Source organism: Oncorhynchus keta, chromosome 18 (assembly GCF_023373465.1).
Source record: "Oncorhynchus keta strain PuntledgeMale-10-30-2019 chromosome 18, Oket_V2, whole genome shotgun sequence".
Taxonomy (NCBI): Eukaryota; Metazoa; Chordata; class Actinopteri; order Salmoniformes; family Salmonidae; genus Oncorhynchus; species Oncorhynchus keta.
The window spans coordinates 15,690,813-15,706,602 of record NC_068438.1 but is presented as its reverse complement, the minus strand read 5'-3'; the positions used below and the strand labels follow the sequence as shown (position 1 = coordinate 15,706,602).

The window sequence follows — 15,790 nt, the reverse complement described above, 5'->3', positions numbered from 1 at the left end:
AGTGATCCTTTATAGTAAGCCAGGTGAGGAACAGTGCAGTGATGTTTTACAGTAAGCCAGGTGAGGAACACTGCAGTGATCTTTTACAGTAAGCCAGGTGAGGAACACTGCAGTGATATTTTACAGTAAGCCAGGTGAGGAACAATGCAGTTATATTTTACAGTAAGCCAGGTGAGGAACACTGCAGTGATATTTTACAGTAAGCCAGGTGAGGAACAGTGCAGTGATTTTTACAGTAAGCCAGGTGAGGAACACTGGAGTGGTGTTTTACAGTAAGCCAGGTGAGGAACACTGCAGTGATGTTTTACAGTAAGTCAGGTGAGGAACACTGCAGTGATGTTTTACAGTAAGCCAGGTGAGGAACACCGCAGTGATGTTTTACAGTAAGCCAGGTGAGGAACACTGCAGTGATGTTTTACAGTAAGCCAGGTGAGGAACACTGCAGTGATGTTTTACAGTAAGCCAGGTGAGGAACACTGCAGTGATGTTTTACAGTAAGTCAGGTGAGGAACACTGCAGTGATGTTTTACAGTAAGCCAGGTGAGGAACAGTGCAGTGATGTTTTACAGTAAGCCAGGTGAGGAACACTGGAGTGGTGTTTTACAGTAAGCCAGGTGAGGAACACTGCAGTGATGTTTTACAGTAAGCCAGGTGAGGAACACTGCAGTGATATTTTACAGTAAGCCAGGTGAGGAACACTGCAGTGATATTTTACAGTAAGCCAGGTGAGGAACAGTGCAGTGATGTTTTACAGTAAGCCAGGTGAGGAACACTGCAGTGATCCTTTATAGTAAGCCAGGTGAGGAACAGTGCAGTGATGTTTTACAGTAAGCCAGGTGAGGAACACTGCAGTGATCTTTTACAGTAAGCCAGGTGAGGAACACTGCAGTGATATTTTACAGTAAGCCAGGTGAGGAACACCGCAGTGATGTTTTACAGTAAGCCAGGTGAGGAACACTGCAGTGATGTTTTACAGTAAGCCAGGTGAGGAACACTGCAGTGATGTTTTACAGTAAGCCAGGTGAGGAACACTGCAGTGATGTTTTACAGTAAGTCAGGTGAGGAACACTGCAGTGATGTTTTACAGTAAGCCAGGTGAGGAACAGTGCAGTGATGTTTTACAGTAAGCCAGGTGAGGAACACTGGAGTGGTGTTTTACAGTAAGCCAGGTGAGGAACACTGCAGTGATGTTTTACAGTAAGCCAGGTGAGGAACACTGCAGTGATATTTTACAGTAAGCCAGGTGAGGAACACTGCAGTGATATTTTACAGTAAGCCAGGTGAGGAACAGTGCAGTGATGTTTTACAGTAAGCCAGGTGAGGAACACTGCAGTGATCCTTTATAGTAAGCCAGGTGAGGAACAGTGCAGTGATGTTTTACAGTAAGCCAGGTGAGGAACACTGCAGTGATCTTTTACAGTAAGCCAGGTGAGGAACACTGCAGTGATATTTTACAGTAAGCCAGGTGAGGAACAATGCAGTTATATTTTACAGTAAGCCAGGTGAGGAACACTGCAGTGATATTTTACAGTAAGCCAGGTGAGGAACAGTGCAGTGATTTTTTACAGTAAGCCAGGTGAGGAACACTGGAGTGGTGTTTTACAGTAAGCCAGGTGAGGAACACTGCAGTGATGTTTTACAGTAAGTCAGGTGAGGAACACTGCAGTGATGTTTTACAGTAAGCCAGGTGAGGAACACCGCAGTGATGTTTTACAGTAAGCCAGGTGAGGAACACTGCAGTGATGTTTTACAGTAAGCCAGGTGAGGAACACTGCAGTGATGTTTTACAGTAAGCCAGGTGAGGAACACTGCAGTGATGTTTTACAGTAAGTCAGGTGAGGAACACTGCAGTGATGTTTTACAGTAAGCCAGGTGAGGAACAGTGCAGTGATGTTTTACAGTAAGCCAGGTGAGGAACACTGGAGTGGTGTTTTACAGTAAGCCAGGTGAGGAACACTGCAGTGATGTTTTACAGTAAGCCAGGTGAGGAACACTGCAGTGATGTTTTACAGTAAGCCAGGTGAGGAACACTGCAGTGATGTTTTACAGTAAGCCAGGTGAGGAACAGTGCAGTGATGTTTTACAGTAAGCCAGGTGAGGAACACTGGAGTGGTGTTTTACAGTAAGCCAGGTGAGGAACACTGCAGTGATGTTTTACAGTAAGCCAGGTGAGGAACAGTGCAGTGATGTTTTACAGTAAGCCAGGTGAGGAACACTGGAGTGGTGTTTTACAGTAAGCCAGGTGAGGAACACTGCAGTGATGTTTTACAGTAAGCCAGGTGAGGAACACCGCAGTTGACCTTTACTGTAACTGTTTTTTCTATTTTTGTAGCTAATTATTTTTGCTTTGATTCAAAGAAACCCGTTGTGATTTTATTGTATTTCATCAATACATTTAATATTTTGTTCAATGATTCCACTGTGTCTGTAGTATTCTCTCTACTAGTCCTTTTACAGTGATGTATTTACATGTGGTAGCATAATAAAACATGTATCACATATTTTGTACAACAATACTTAATGATTGTACGGACAACTACACAGTGAAACTATAGGTATCTTGTGTGTGGGTGATCTAAATGAATGCTCCTATGGTAGGTTTCTTTTAAGATATGAATGCACAATGCAATGTTTTGAAAATTGGACAGCCTGTGTTACAAGTGATGACCGTTTTGAGTTTTGTGTATAGAGTTTTGAAAAACCACAAGGTTCTGAAATTAGTGCCAAAGTGATTGTTAAAAACTGTAATATAATATTCATTTGACAGAGGTAATGAACTGTACATTGATCAGCACAGCAATTGATAAAACAGGACCATATTTGCAAATACAAGTGGTTCTGAGCTTACGTCAATATTACACAACTTAGAAAATAGTTACATAAATCAGGAATGCAGACAGGCTTAGCTCATTATCTACTGAACAAAAATATAAACGCAACATTTAAGAGAGAGAGAGAGAGAGAGAGAGAGAGAGAGAGAGAGAGAGAGAGAGAAAGGGAGAGAGAGAGAGAGATGGAGAGAGAGAGAAGAGAAAAGAAAAGAGAGAGGGGGGCCCTTTATGATCCCGGGGTAAACTATATAAAAGCATATAAACATGTAAAGTGTTGGTCCCATGTTTCACAAGCTGGAATAAAAGATACCTGAAATGTTCCATTCGCACAAAAATACTTTTTTCCTTTGCCAAGATAATCCATCCACCTGACAAGAAGCTGATTAAACAGCATGATCATTACACAGGTGCACCTTGTGCTGGGGACAATAAAAGCCCACTCTAAAATGTGCAATTTTGTCACATAACACAGATGTCTCAAGTTTTGAGGGAGAGTGCAATTAGCATGCTGACTGTAGGAATCTCCACCAGAGCTGTTGCCAGAGAATTGAATGTTCATTTCTCTACCATAAGCCGCCTCCAACGTTGTTTTAGAGAATTTGGCAGTATGTCAAACCAGCCGCAAAACCACAGACCATGTGTAACCATGCCAGCTCAGGACCTCCACATACCAGCTTCTTCACCTGTGGGATTGTATGAGACCAGCCACCCAGACAACTGATGAAACTGAAGAGTATTTCTGAAGGTAATAAAGCCCTTTTCTGGGGAAAAACTCATTCTGATTGGCTGTGCCTGGCTCCCAAGTGGTGGGCCCATGGCTGCGCCCCCTGCCCAGTCATGTGAACTGAATCTAAATCCATAGATTAGGGCCGGATAACTCAGCAACTCGGTAAATTGTTGCACGTTGCATTTATATTTTTGGTCAGTATATATTAGTGACTGTGTCTAACACACCACCACCTGTTGTTATGTAGGGCACCTACAGACCACAAAAGGATGTTGTTATGTAGGGCACCTACAGACCACAAAAGGATGTTGTTATGTAGGGCACCTACAGACCACAAAAGGATGTTGTTATGTAGGGCACCTGCAGACCACAAAAGGATGTTGTTATGTAGGGCACCTACAGACCACAAAAGGATGTTGTTATGTAGGGCACCTACAGACCACAAAAGGATGTTGTTATGTAGGGCACCTACAGACCACAAAAGGATGTTGTTATGTAGGGCACCTACAGACCACAAAAGGATGTTGTTATGTAGGGCACCTACAGACCACAAAAGGATGTTGTTATGTAGGGCACCTGCAGACCACAAAAGGATGTTGTTATGTAGGGCACCTACAGACCACAAAAGGATGTTGTTATGTAGGGCACCTACAGACCACAAAAGGATGTGGTTATGACATGTACTACTAAAACAAAGTTTTAAGGAAATACAGGCAGGCATCATATTACTATAACACATAACAGCTCAACCAAGCCGGATGGTCTTGTAAGTATAAAAGCAAAGCTTGCTTTCATGTAAAAAAAAAAAAAGCTTGAAAAGGTAGTGGAAAGGGATAATGTCTTCGTGTGGCGTGTGAAGATTCCAAAACTCTACCCTGTATGCGGTATAAACAACATTATTGTGCTAACAACTTCTATAAGAGTATGATTTAGGCTGTTTGAGTAGGTTTGAATCCTAAGCAAGCTGCCTACACATTTGTTTGAAGTACAATAGACCCACATAGCTACTGTAGTAGGTCAAAGTTGTGTGCTGGAAAACCTTGGTAGAGTAGGCATTGTGGTGCTCATGTAATTTTCCTTTCTTTTTCGGCTTCAGACCAACGCCAACTGTTAATTTAAAACATAGTATTTTGTTTTTAATATGCTAGCAATATGTACATGCTCCCATTGTCTTTACAAGCTAGTGTCTGCTGTAAACATCTCTGTATGTGGGCTTATGTGTGTGTGTGTGTGTGTGTGTGTGTGTGTGTGTGTGTGTGTGTGTGTGTGAGAGAGAGAGAGAGAGATCATTAATGAATGAGTGTTTGCGATCGTCTTCGAAAGTGTGTGTGTTTGGGATTGCCTCTGGATGTGTGTGTATGGAGTTATTGTCTCTTCTCGGGAGCAGTCAGAATACTTGGCTGCAATGTTTCACCCCCTGCTCATTGCTGATAAGCAACATTGCTTATCACTGTCTTTTTCTCTTTCTGTCTCTTTGTCTGCCTGTCTGTGATAGAGTGCCCTTGGGCCAGTAACCGAAAGGTTGCTCGATCGAATCCCCGAGCTGACAAGGTAAAAATCGTTCGTTCTGCAAGACAGTTAACCCATTGTTCCCCGGGCCGACGGAGTGGTGTCGATTAAGGCAACCCCCCGCATCTCTCTGATTCAGAGGGGTTGGGTTAAATACAGAAGACACATTTCAGTTGAATGCATTCAGTTGTACAACTTCCCTTTGTAATTCATGGCTGGATTCATAATACCAAAGAACTCAATTACACACACGCACACACACCCTGAATATTCAACAGCTGAGTGCTAGCACTCACATCCAAAAGTCATGTACTGTGTGTTTGTGCATGCGTGCCAGTGATTATGGCCTTATTTCTATTACAGGATGTTGGATGACTGTCATTCATATTCCATTCACCCAGTTCAATTAACATCGATAGGTTTAGGCTTCTACATGATACTCAAATGTTCCCTAAACCCATCATGAGGGTTGCTACAACCTAGCCTACAACCTACAACCTACAGTACAACCTAGCCTATGAATGAAAGTTTACAACGTACTGTAGGTGCACACATTGTACCTAGCTGATCTAGGGTGTAATCATTAGTCCAACATTTGCAAATTAGAGTTTCTATTGGACAAATTCAGGTATGTTTGTCCCCGTTTCGTTACGTTTGCTTCCGTTTAAGAAACGTTTTTCAACAGGTTCCCACGGAATGAATACACCCCTGATCACACTTAAAGACAGTTCACTTTCTTAGCAGCCACTTCGCGCTTCTAAGCGTTCTCCTCCTCTCACGTTTTCCCTTTGCTTGTGGACAAAAAAAATCTCTCCAAGCCAAACCACATCATCATTGTCACCATATTAGCAGAAGTAACATCATAGTCACATAGCTAATAGAACTGACACATTAGTAAACCCCCTACTATCATGCAGTACAGTGTACAGTGGCTTGCAAAAGTATTCACCCCCCTTGGCATTTTTCTTTTTTTTTTGCCTTACAACCTTACAACCTTACAAATGGATTTTTGAGGGGTTTGTAATCATTTGATTTACACATGTCTACCACTTTTTTTTGTTGTTGTTGTGAAACAAACAAGAAATAAGACAACAAAACAGGAAACTTGAGCATGCATAACTATTCACCCCCATCAAAGTCAATACTTTTTAGAGGCACCTTTTGCAGCAATTATAGCTGCAAGTATCTTGGGGTATGTCTCTATAAGCTTGACACATCTAGCCACTGGGACTTTTCTATACTTCAAGGCAAAACTGCTCCAGCTCCTTCAAGTTGGATGGGTTCCGCTGGTGCACAACAATCTTTAAGTCATACCACAGATTCTCAATTGAATTGAGGTCTGGGCTTTGACTACGCCATTCCAAGACATTTACATTTTCCCCTTAAACCACTTGAGTGTTGCTTTAGCAGTATGCTTAGGGTCATTGTCCTACTGGAAGGTGAACCTCCGTCCGTCTTAAATCTCTGGAATACTGAAACAGGCTTCCCTCAAGAATTTCTCTTTATTTAGTGCCATCCATCATTCCTTCAATTCTGACCAGTATCCCAGTCCCTGACAATGAAAAACATCCCCACAGCATGATGCTGCCATGGTGCTCTCTGGGTGATGAGAGGAGTTGGGTTTGCGCCAGACATAGTGTTTTCTTTGATGGCTTAAAAGCTCAATTTTAGTCTCATCTGATCAGAGTACCTTCCATATGTTTGGGGAGTCTCCCACATGCCTTTTGGTGAACACCAAACGTGTTTGCTTATTTTTTTGTTTAAGCAATGGCTTTTTTTCTGTCCACACTTCCCTAATGCCCAGGTCTGTGGAGCGTACGGCTTAAAGTGGCCCTATGGACAGATACTCCAATCTCCGCTGTGGAGCTTTGCAGCTCCTTCAAGGTTATCTTTGGTCTCTTTGTTGCCTCTCTGATTAATGCCCTCCTTGCCTGGTCCATGAGGTTTGGTGGGTGTCCCTCTCTTGGCAGGTTTGTTGTGGTGTCATATTCTTTCAATTTTTTAATAATGGATTTAATGGTGCTCCGTGGGATGTCCCTGACCTGTTTGGCGAGCTCCTTGGTCTTCATGGTGCTGCTTGCTTGGTGATGCCCCTTGCTTAGTGGTGTTGCAGACTATGGGGCCTTTTAGAACAGGTGTATATATAGTGAGATCAGGTGACAGATTATGTGACACTTAGATTGTACACAGGTGGACTTTATTTAACTAATTATGTGACTTCTGAAGGTAATTGGTTGCACCAGATCTTATTTAGGAGCTTCATAGCAAAGGGGGTGAATACATATGCACGCACCAGTTTTACGCGAAACATTTTTTTTAAACAAGTTATTATTTCATTTCACTTCACCAATTTGGACTATTTTGCGTATGTTCATTACATGAAATCCAAATAAAAATCACTTTAAATTACAGGTTGTAATGCAACAAAATTGGAAAAATGCCAAGGGGGATGAATACTTTTGCAAGGTACTGTATAGTTAGTAAGCAGTTTAGCAATTACATCGGCGGACCCCGGTGGCAATACATTTGTTAAACTAAAAGCTTACCTTGACTTGGAGTTCTAGTGTTGTGTCGGTTAGTTATAGCCAGCTAACTAACCTAGCATCCCTCTGCTTGAGTAGGGTGTTTGACTAGGCTAAACTAGCTAGTTGAATTTGCTAGCTAAGTAATTTAAACATGAAAGTGAGGGGGGAAAAATGTGAAATATACAGTGCCTTGCGAAAGTATTCGGCCCCCTTGAACTTTGCGACCTTTTGCCACATTTCAGGCTTCAAACATAAAGATATAAAACTGTATTTTTTTGTGAAGAATCAACAACAAGTGGGACACAATCATGAAGTGGAACGACATTTATTGGATATTTCAAACTTTTTTAACAAATCAAAAACTGAAAAATTGGGGAGTGCAAAATGATTCAGCCCCTTTACTTTCAGTGCAGCAAACTCTCTCCAGAAGTTCAGTGAGGATCTCTGAATGATCCAACGTTGACCTAAATGACTAATGATGATAAATACAATCCACCTGTGTGTAATCAAGTCTCCGTATAAATGCACCTGCACTGTGATAGTCTCAGAGGTCCGTTAAAAGCGCAGAGAGCATCATGAAGAACAAGGAACACACCAGGCAGGTCCGAAATACTGTTGTGAAGAAGTTTAAAGCCGGATTCGGACACAAAAAGATTTCCCAAGCTTTACACATCCCAAGGAGCACTGTGCAAGCGATAATATTGAAATGGAAGGAGTATCAGACCACTGCAAATCTACCAAGACCTGGCCATCCCTCTAAACTTTCAGCTCATACAAGGAGAAGACTGATCAGAGATGCAGCCAAGAGGCCCATGATCACTCTGGATGAACTGCAGAGATCTACAGCTGAGGTGGGAGACTCTGTCCATAGGACAACAATCAGTCGTATATTGCACAAATCTGGCCTTTATGGAAGTGTGGCAAGAAGAAAGCCATTTCTTAAAGATATCCATAAAAAGTGTTTAAAGTTTGCCACAAGCCACCTGGGAGACACACCAAACATGTGGAAGAAGGTGCTCTGGTCAGATGAAACCAAAATGTAACTTTTTGGCAACAATGCAAAATGTTATGTTTGGCGTAAACGCAACACAGCTCATCACCCTGAACACACCATGCCCACTGTCAAGCAAGGTGGTGGCAGCATCATGGATTGGGCCTGCTTTTCTTCAGCAGGGACAGGGAAGATGGTTAAAATTGATGGGAAGATGGATGGAGCCAAATACAGGACCATTCTGGAAGAAAACCTGATGGAGTCTGCAAAATACCTGAGACTGGGACGGAGATTTGTCTTCCAACAAGACAATGATCCAAAACATAAAGCAAAATCTACAATGGAATGGTTCAAAAATAAACATATCCAGGTGTTAGAATGGCCAAGTCAAAGTCCAGACCTGAATCCAATCGAGAATCTGTGGAAAGAACTGAACAATGCTGTTCACAAATGCTCTCCATCCAACCTCACTGAGCTTGAGCTGTTTTGCAAGGAGGAATGGGAAAAAATGTCAGTCTCTCGATGTGCAAAACTGATAGAGACATACCCCGAGCGACTTACAGCTGTAATCGCAGCAAAAGGTGGCGCTACAAAGTATTAACTTAAGGGGGCTGAATAATTTTGCACGCCCAATTTTTCAGTTTTTGATTTGTTAAAAAAGTTTGAAATATCCAATAAATGTCATTCCACTTCATGATTGTGTCCCACTTGTTGTTGATTCTTCACAAAAAATACAGTTTTATATCTTTATGTTTGAAGCCTGAAATGTGGCAAAAGTTCAAGGGGGCCGAATACTTTCGCAAGGCACTGTATATACCTCTCTCCTTCATTTAAAAAAAAAAAATTGTTCAAAACTGTTCAACTATTGCCTGTCTCTCTCTTTGAGTCAACTACATTTACATTTTACATTTAAGTCATTTAGCAGATGCTCTTATCCAGAGTGACTTACAAATTGGTGCATTCACTCACCCTGTTTTATGCACTGCAGTGCTAGCTAGCTGTAGCTTATGATTTCAGTACTAGGTTCATTCTCTGATCCTTTGATTGGGTGGACAACATGTCAGTTCATGCTGCAAAAGCTCTGATAGGTTGGAGGACAACCTTCAGAAGTTGTCATAATTACTGCGTAAGTCTATGGAAGGGGGTGAGAACCAGGAGCCTCCAAGGTTTTGAATTGAAGTCAATGTACCCAGAGGAGGATGGAAGCTAGCTGTCCTCTGGCTACACCATGGTGCTACCCTACAGAGTGCTGTTGAGGCTACTGTCGACCTTCAATGCAAAACAGTCTGTTTTAATAAATAATTTGATGATGTGAATATATTTAGTATTGTTATATCTAAAAAGGATAACGTTTTAAATGTTTCACTATTTTTATTTTTATGAAATTCACTGAGGCGGATGGTTCTCCCCTTCCTCCTCTGAGCAGCATCCACTGATGTGTGTATCCATGTGTATGCAGCAGCATTAGTAAACCCTGAGTATGCACACACACACACACACACACACACACACACACACACACACACACACACACACACACACACACACACACACACACACACACACACACACACACACACACACACACACACACACACACACACACACACACACACACACACACACACACACACACACACACACACACACGTGACACACACTTTGGCTGTGGTCGTCTCCCCTGTCCCCTCTGACTTCCTCTGCCATGGCATCCGTCTCTGACGATAGCTCAAGGCTGTCATGAAGCTATTTCCAATTAAGTACAGCGCAGGAATGAATGAAATAAACAAAATAATAAAGCAACGCATCCATCTTAGAGCCAGAGAGCTGTCCACTGGGATGGAGGGAAGGGAGGGTGGCAGTGGAGGAGGAGGAGGAGAGAGGGATAAGAATGAGGGGGAAAAGATAAGTTATTAAAAGAGGGGCTGATGATTAAAAGTTATAAATGGTCTCAATCACAAGGCCATCTGGCAGAGCCTGGTTAGAGCTGGGGAGAGGGAGACACGCCCAGGCGGATCCATACACTTCATACAGTTTCACACTTCATCATGGGTATACAGTCTGATTAACGCTTTCTGCATGGGGACTACTTCAGCAAGGGAAAGTGTTATTCCAACTTTGTGAAGAGCAGGTTTGGCTTAAGGGAATATAGCACCAGTTGATGGTTCTGAGGTTAATGACAAACTGAAGGAGGAGTCTGTCTGTCTGTCTGTCTGTCTGTCTGTCTGTCTGTCTGTCTGTCTGTCTGTCTGTCTGTCTGTCTGTCTGTCTGTCTGTCTGTCTGAAGGAGGGGAATAGATGCGCGCATGCATAAGCATGAGACCCGTACCCCCACCAACACACACACCATTCCACTCAGAGAGTGAGCACGGAGATAGAACCCCCTTATACATAATCATCCTGACGTACATTAACAGTGACAACCATGAGAAAAATAATCCAGCGTTTAATTTTCTGATCTGATTACCTATCCCAACCTGCTAATGTGTTTATTTCACTGGCCCTTATCTGCATGGGAGGGAGAGTCAGTGTAATGTGTATGTAAATCACCTCAGACCATTACAGCAGCAGACATGATAGTTATCAGTGCAATATTAGTAATGCAATGAGCCGGTGGCAGGGGTGATGAGAGAGTGGTTAGTAGGACCTGGTAAAGAACAAATACAAACACACACACACACACACACACACACACACACACACACACACACACACACACACACACACACACACACACACACACACACACACACACACACACACACACACACACACACACACACACACACACACACACAGAAGTGGCATCTCTAATCCTGTCAAGTTGAAGCAGCAGTATGGTTGAGAAAGCTACAAGACAGGGAGAGTTAAAGACAGAATGCTTCCCTACAGTGTTTCCTGAGCGATCACACACACACACACGACAAACAAACTATACACACACTGTTCAGGTTTTCTATATTCTCTCTGACTGCAGTCCCACCTGGTTGGAAGCGTAGCCTGAGGACCATGGAGGTGGAAGAGAAACTGCAGTGAAAAGCATTTTACTTCACCATGGGAGGGGGTGACAGGGCTCCACTAGCACAGCCAGGGTCCCTGACACATTTCGATACACATGGAAACACATACACACACACACACACACACACACACACACACACACACACACACACACACACACACACACACACACACACACACACACACACACACACACACACACACACACACACACACACACACACACACACACACACACACACACACACACAGATGGAGTAAATATCGTACTAAAGCTGTGATACTATACTGCAAACAAACAAGCCAGTCACCATCTCTCCCACACTGGCCTACACCGCCTGCCAGATTTCAATGGTTTTGAATTAGGTTAAGTTTTTCCTGACACATTCTCCTAGACCTCAATCTACCTTGTTCCTCATACCATCCAACTGGTCTGGACCAGGGTCCTGTCAAAAGACTGGGGTGTCTACCTTCCACTCACTCCCCCTTTCACATTCGCTTCTTTTCACACACTCACACACTCCTTCCACTCCTCTGTCTCTGTGAGCGCGGGCAGCAGAGAGATGAGAGACGTGGGGTTGCTTAGCATTCAGTCTCATTGTGCTTCAGCTCAGTCTATTTTAGCCTAATGTTATCCCGAATGGATCCTCTATAACATGGAAAGCACCTCCTTCACCTCTATTCACTGGGGGAAATGAGGTTTCTGTGTGTGAGTGTGTTGATTTCATCAAACTGTAAGGCACCAGGCTGAATGAATAGACACACTGGTACATATCCTCCTATTGTGTCAAACACCATTGTCATGTCAGACCGTTGGCAGTACACCACACCCTCCTCTCCCCTAGAGAGAGACACCAGCCTCAAGAGGGTCTTCACCCCGCTCCCGCTACCTCTCTGTCGCACAATTACCACCAATACTGTAAATAGTGGTATAATGGGCCATAAATTAGATGCAAGATATTGTCCACGGCCTGAACATGAGCTGATATGATTTTAATGGGGGATCGTAAACCAGGCTGTAAATACTGGAACAGTCATTGAGTTTATGACACGCCGCTCAGCAGGTATAGAAATGGTTTGAGTAGAATGTACATTGTTCTAAAATCTATGGGATCCTTTACCGTTACTCATATTTCTGATCAGCATTCTTTCATCAAATGTTGCTTTCCCCTAACCACCAAACCCGTCATCTGAAAGAATTTGTCAGCTTCTGTTGTCATAACTAATTTATCACCACAGTGATAGGAGCCACATCCAATCAACTATGGGGTGGCAGGGTAGCCTAGTGGTTAGAGCATTGGACTATTAACCGAAAGGTTGCAAGCTCGAAATCCCAGAGCTGACAAGGTAAAAAATCTGTCGTTCTGCTCCTGAACAACGCATTTAACCCTAAGCTGTCATTGAAAATAATAATTTGTTTTTATCTGACTTGCCAAGTTAAATAAAGGTAAAATAATTGCACTTGACCTAGAAAGATAGGAATACACAACTTGTTAAGTAAAAAGAGCATTGTCACAACTTCTACTGAATGTAACTCCTTTCCCTGTTCGGGCGGCGCTTGGGATCGGCAGTTTACTAGCCGCCACCGATCCCTTTTTCCTTTTCTGTTTGTTTTGTCTGTGTTCCTTTTCACACCTGGTTTCATTTGCGTTTATTTCTGTGTGAATATAGGGCACCTGTTGCCTGCTTTAATTTGTGCAGGATTAAGCTTGTGTGTATTTGCTCTCGATTATCTTTGATGTTTATTGTTTTCACTATTACGCATGTGTAGTTAAAACCTCGTCATGCCGTATGGGTTGAAGAATGCTCCAGCAGTCTTCCAATCTTTTGTAGACGAGATTCTCAAGGACATGCACGGGCAGGGTGTGGTGGTTTACATTGATGATATTCTGGTCTATTCCGCTACACGCGCCGCGCATGTGTCTCTGGTGCGCAAGGTACTTGGGCGACTGTTGGAGCATGACCTGTACGTCAAGACTGAGAAATGCTTGTTCTTCCAACAGGCCGTCTCCTTCCTTGGGTATCACATTTCCACATCGGGGTTGGTGATGGAGTGTCACCGCATTGCAGCCGTGCGTAATTGGCCGACTCCAACCACGGTAAAGGAGGTGCAGTGGTTCTTAGGTTTTGCCAACTACTACCGGAGGTTTATCCGGGGTTTTGGGCAGGTGGCTGCTCCCATTACATCACTGCTGAAGGGGGGGCCGGTGCGTCTGGGATGGTCGGCTGAGGTGGACAGGGCTTTTGGTCGCCTGAAGGCTCTTTTGACCTCGGCTCCCATGCTGGCGCATCCGGACCCCTCTTTGGCATTCATAGTGGAGGTGGGCGCATCAGAGGCTGGGGTTGGAGCCGTGCTCTCCCAGCAATCGGGTACACCACCGAAGCTCCGCCCCTGTGCTTTCTTTTCTCGGAAGCTCAGACCGGCAGAGCGAAACTATGACCTGGGGGATCAGGATCTGCTGGTTGTTGTCAGAGCCCTGAAGGTGTGGAGACATTGGCTTGAGGGGGCCAAACACCCTTTTCTCATGTGTCCTCCTGCTCGGTGTGCGCTCAGAGCAAGGCTCCTAGGCACCTGCCCAGAGGGAAGTTACAACCCTTTCCCGTTCCACAGCGGCCTTGGTCACACCTGTCGGTTGACTTCTTGACCGATCTGCCACCACCACAGGGCAACACCACGATCCTGGTCGTTGTGGATCGGTTTTCTAAGTCCTGTCGTCTCTTCCCTTTGCCCGGTCTCCCTACAGCCCTACAGACGGCGGAGGACCTCTTTACTCACGTCTTCCTGCACTACGGGGTGCCTGAGGATATTGTTTCTGATCGGGGTCCCCAGTTCACGTCCAGGGTGTGGAAGGCGTTCATGGAACGTTTGGGGGTCACGGTCAGCCTTACCTCTGGGTTTCACCCCGGGAGTAATGGGCAGGTGGAAAGAGTGAACCAGGATGTGGGTAGGTTTCTGCGGTCGTATTGCCAGGACCGGCCAGGGAAAGTACATCCCCTGGGCAGAGATGGCCCAGAACTCACTCCGCCACTCCTCTATGAACCTGTCGCCCTTCCAATGTGTGTTGGGCTATCAGCCGGTCCTGGTACCATGGCATCAGAGCCAGATCGAGGCTCCTGTGGTGGACGATTGGTTGAGACGCTCAAGGGAAACCTGGGAGGCCGCCCACGGGTACCTTAAACGGGACGAAGGGCGGCAGAAGGCCAGTGCCGACCTCCACTGCAGCGAGGCCCCGGTGTACACACCGGGGGACCGGGTCTGGCTCTCGACCCGAAACCTGCCCCTCCGCCTGCCCTGCAGGAAGCTGGGTCCGCGGTTTGTGGGGCCATTCAAAGTCCTGAGGAGAATAAACGAGGTGTGTTATAGGTTACAGCTCCCCCTGATTACCGTATTAACCCCTAGTTTCATGTGTCTCTCCTCAGGCCGGTGGTGGCTAGTCCGCTTCAAGAAGATGAGGTGCGGGAGGTCCCTCCGCCTGGACATCGGGGGTGCCGGCGAATGCAGTTCGGCCCATACAGGACTCGAGGCGTCGGGTGGGGGGTCTTCAGTACCTCGTGGACTGGTCCGGAGGAGAGATGCTGGGTGCTGGTGGAGGACGTACTGGATCCACCTATGCTAAGGGAGTTTCACCGCCTCCATCCGTATCGCCCTGCGCCTCGTCCTCCGGGTCGGTCTCGAGGCCGGCGTCGTCGCGACTTCTACCGAAGGTAACTCCTCTCCCTGTTCGGGCGGCGCTCGGCGTCGGCAGTTTACTAGCCGCCACCGATCCATTTTTCCTTTTCTGTTTGTTTTGTCTGTGTTCCTTTTCACACCTGGTTTCATTTGCGTTTATTTCTGTGTGTATATAAGGCACCTGTTGCCTGCCTTAATCCATACGGGATTAAGCTTGTGTGTATTTGCGCTCGATTATCTTTGATGTTTATTGTTTTCAGTATTACGCACTTGTTAATTTTCGGAACTGAGTTTGTTCCTCTGTGCGTTTTGCACGAGTTTCTGTATTGTTTCCACTATTTAGGCACTTGTATGTAAGTGTCGGAACTGTGGTCGTTCCTCCGTGTGTTGGCACGAGTTTCTGTTCCTTCGAGAGCGTAGTTTTGGATTTTCGCCTGTGCCCTTTTTGTATTGGTGGACTATATATATATTAAAAACGCTTCTCAGAAATCCCTGCTCTCCTGCGCCTGACTCCTA

General features: G+C 44.8%; 1 protein-coding gene and 1 long non-coding RNA gene across 3 annotated transcripts in view; one reads left to right on the top strand and one right to left on the bottom strand.

The window, feature by feature from the left end:
• The window catches only part of LOC118397346 (schwannomin-interacting protein 1), a 396,234-nt gene that overhangs the window by 322,070 nt on the left and 58,374 nt on the right, over positions 1-15,790 (bottom strand). The window lies entirely within an intron of this gene.
• LOC127908652 (uncharacterized) lies at positions 365-1,871 on the top strand. Of its 2 annotated transcripts, XR_008067886.1 has the most exons (4): positions 365-540; positions 985-1,095; positions 1,614-1,687; positions 1,762-1,866. It is a non-coding gene; the product is annotated as an uncharacterized LOC127908652 (long non-coding RNA). The 2 variants fall into 2 exon arrangements; XR_008067887.1 differs by lacking the exon at positions 1,614-1,687 and having other exon boundaries at positions 1,799-1,871.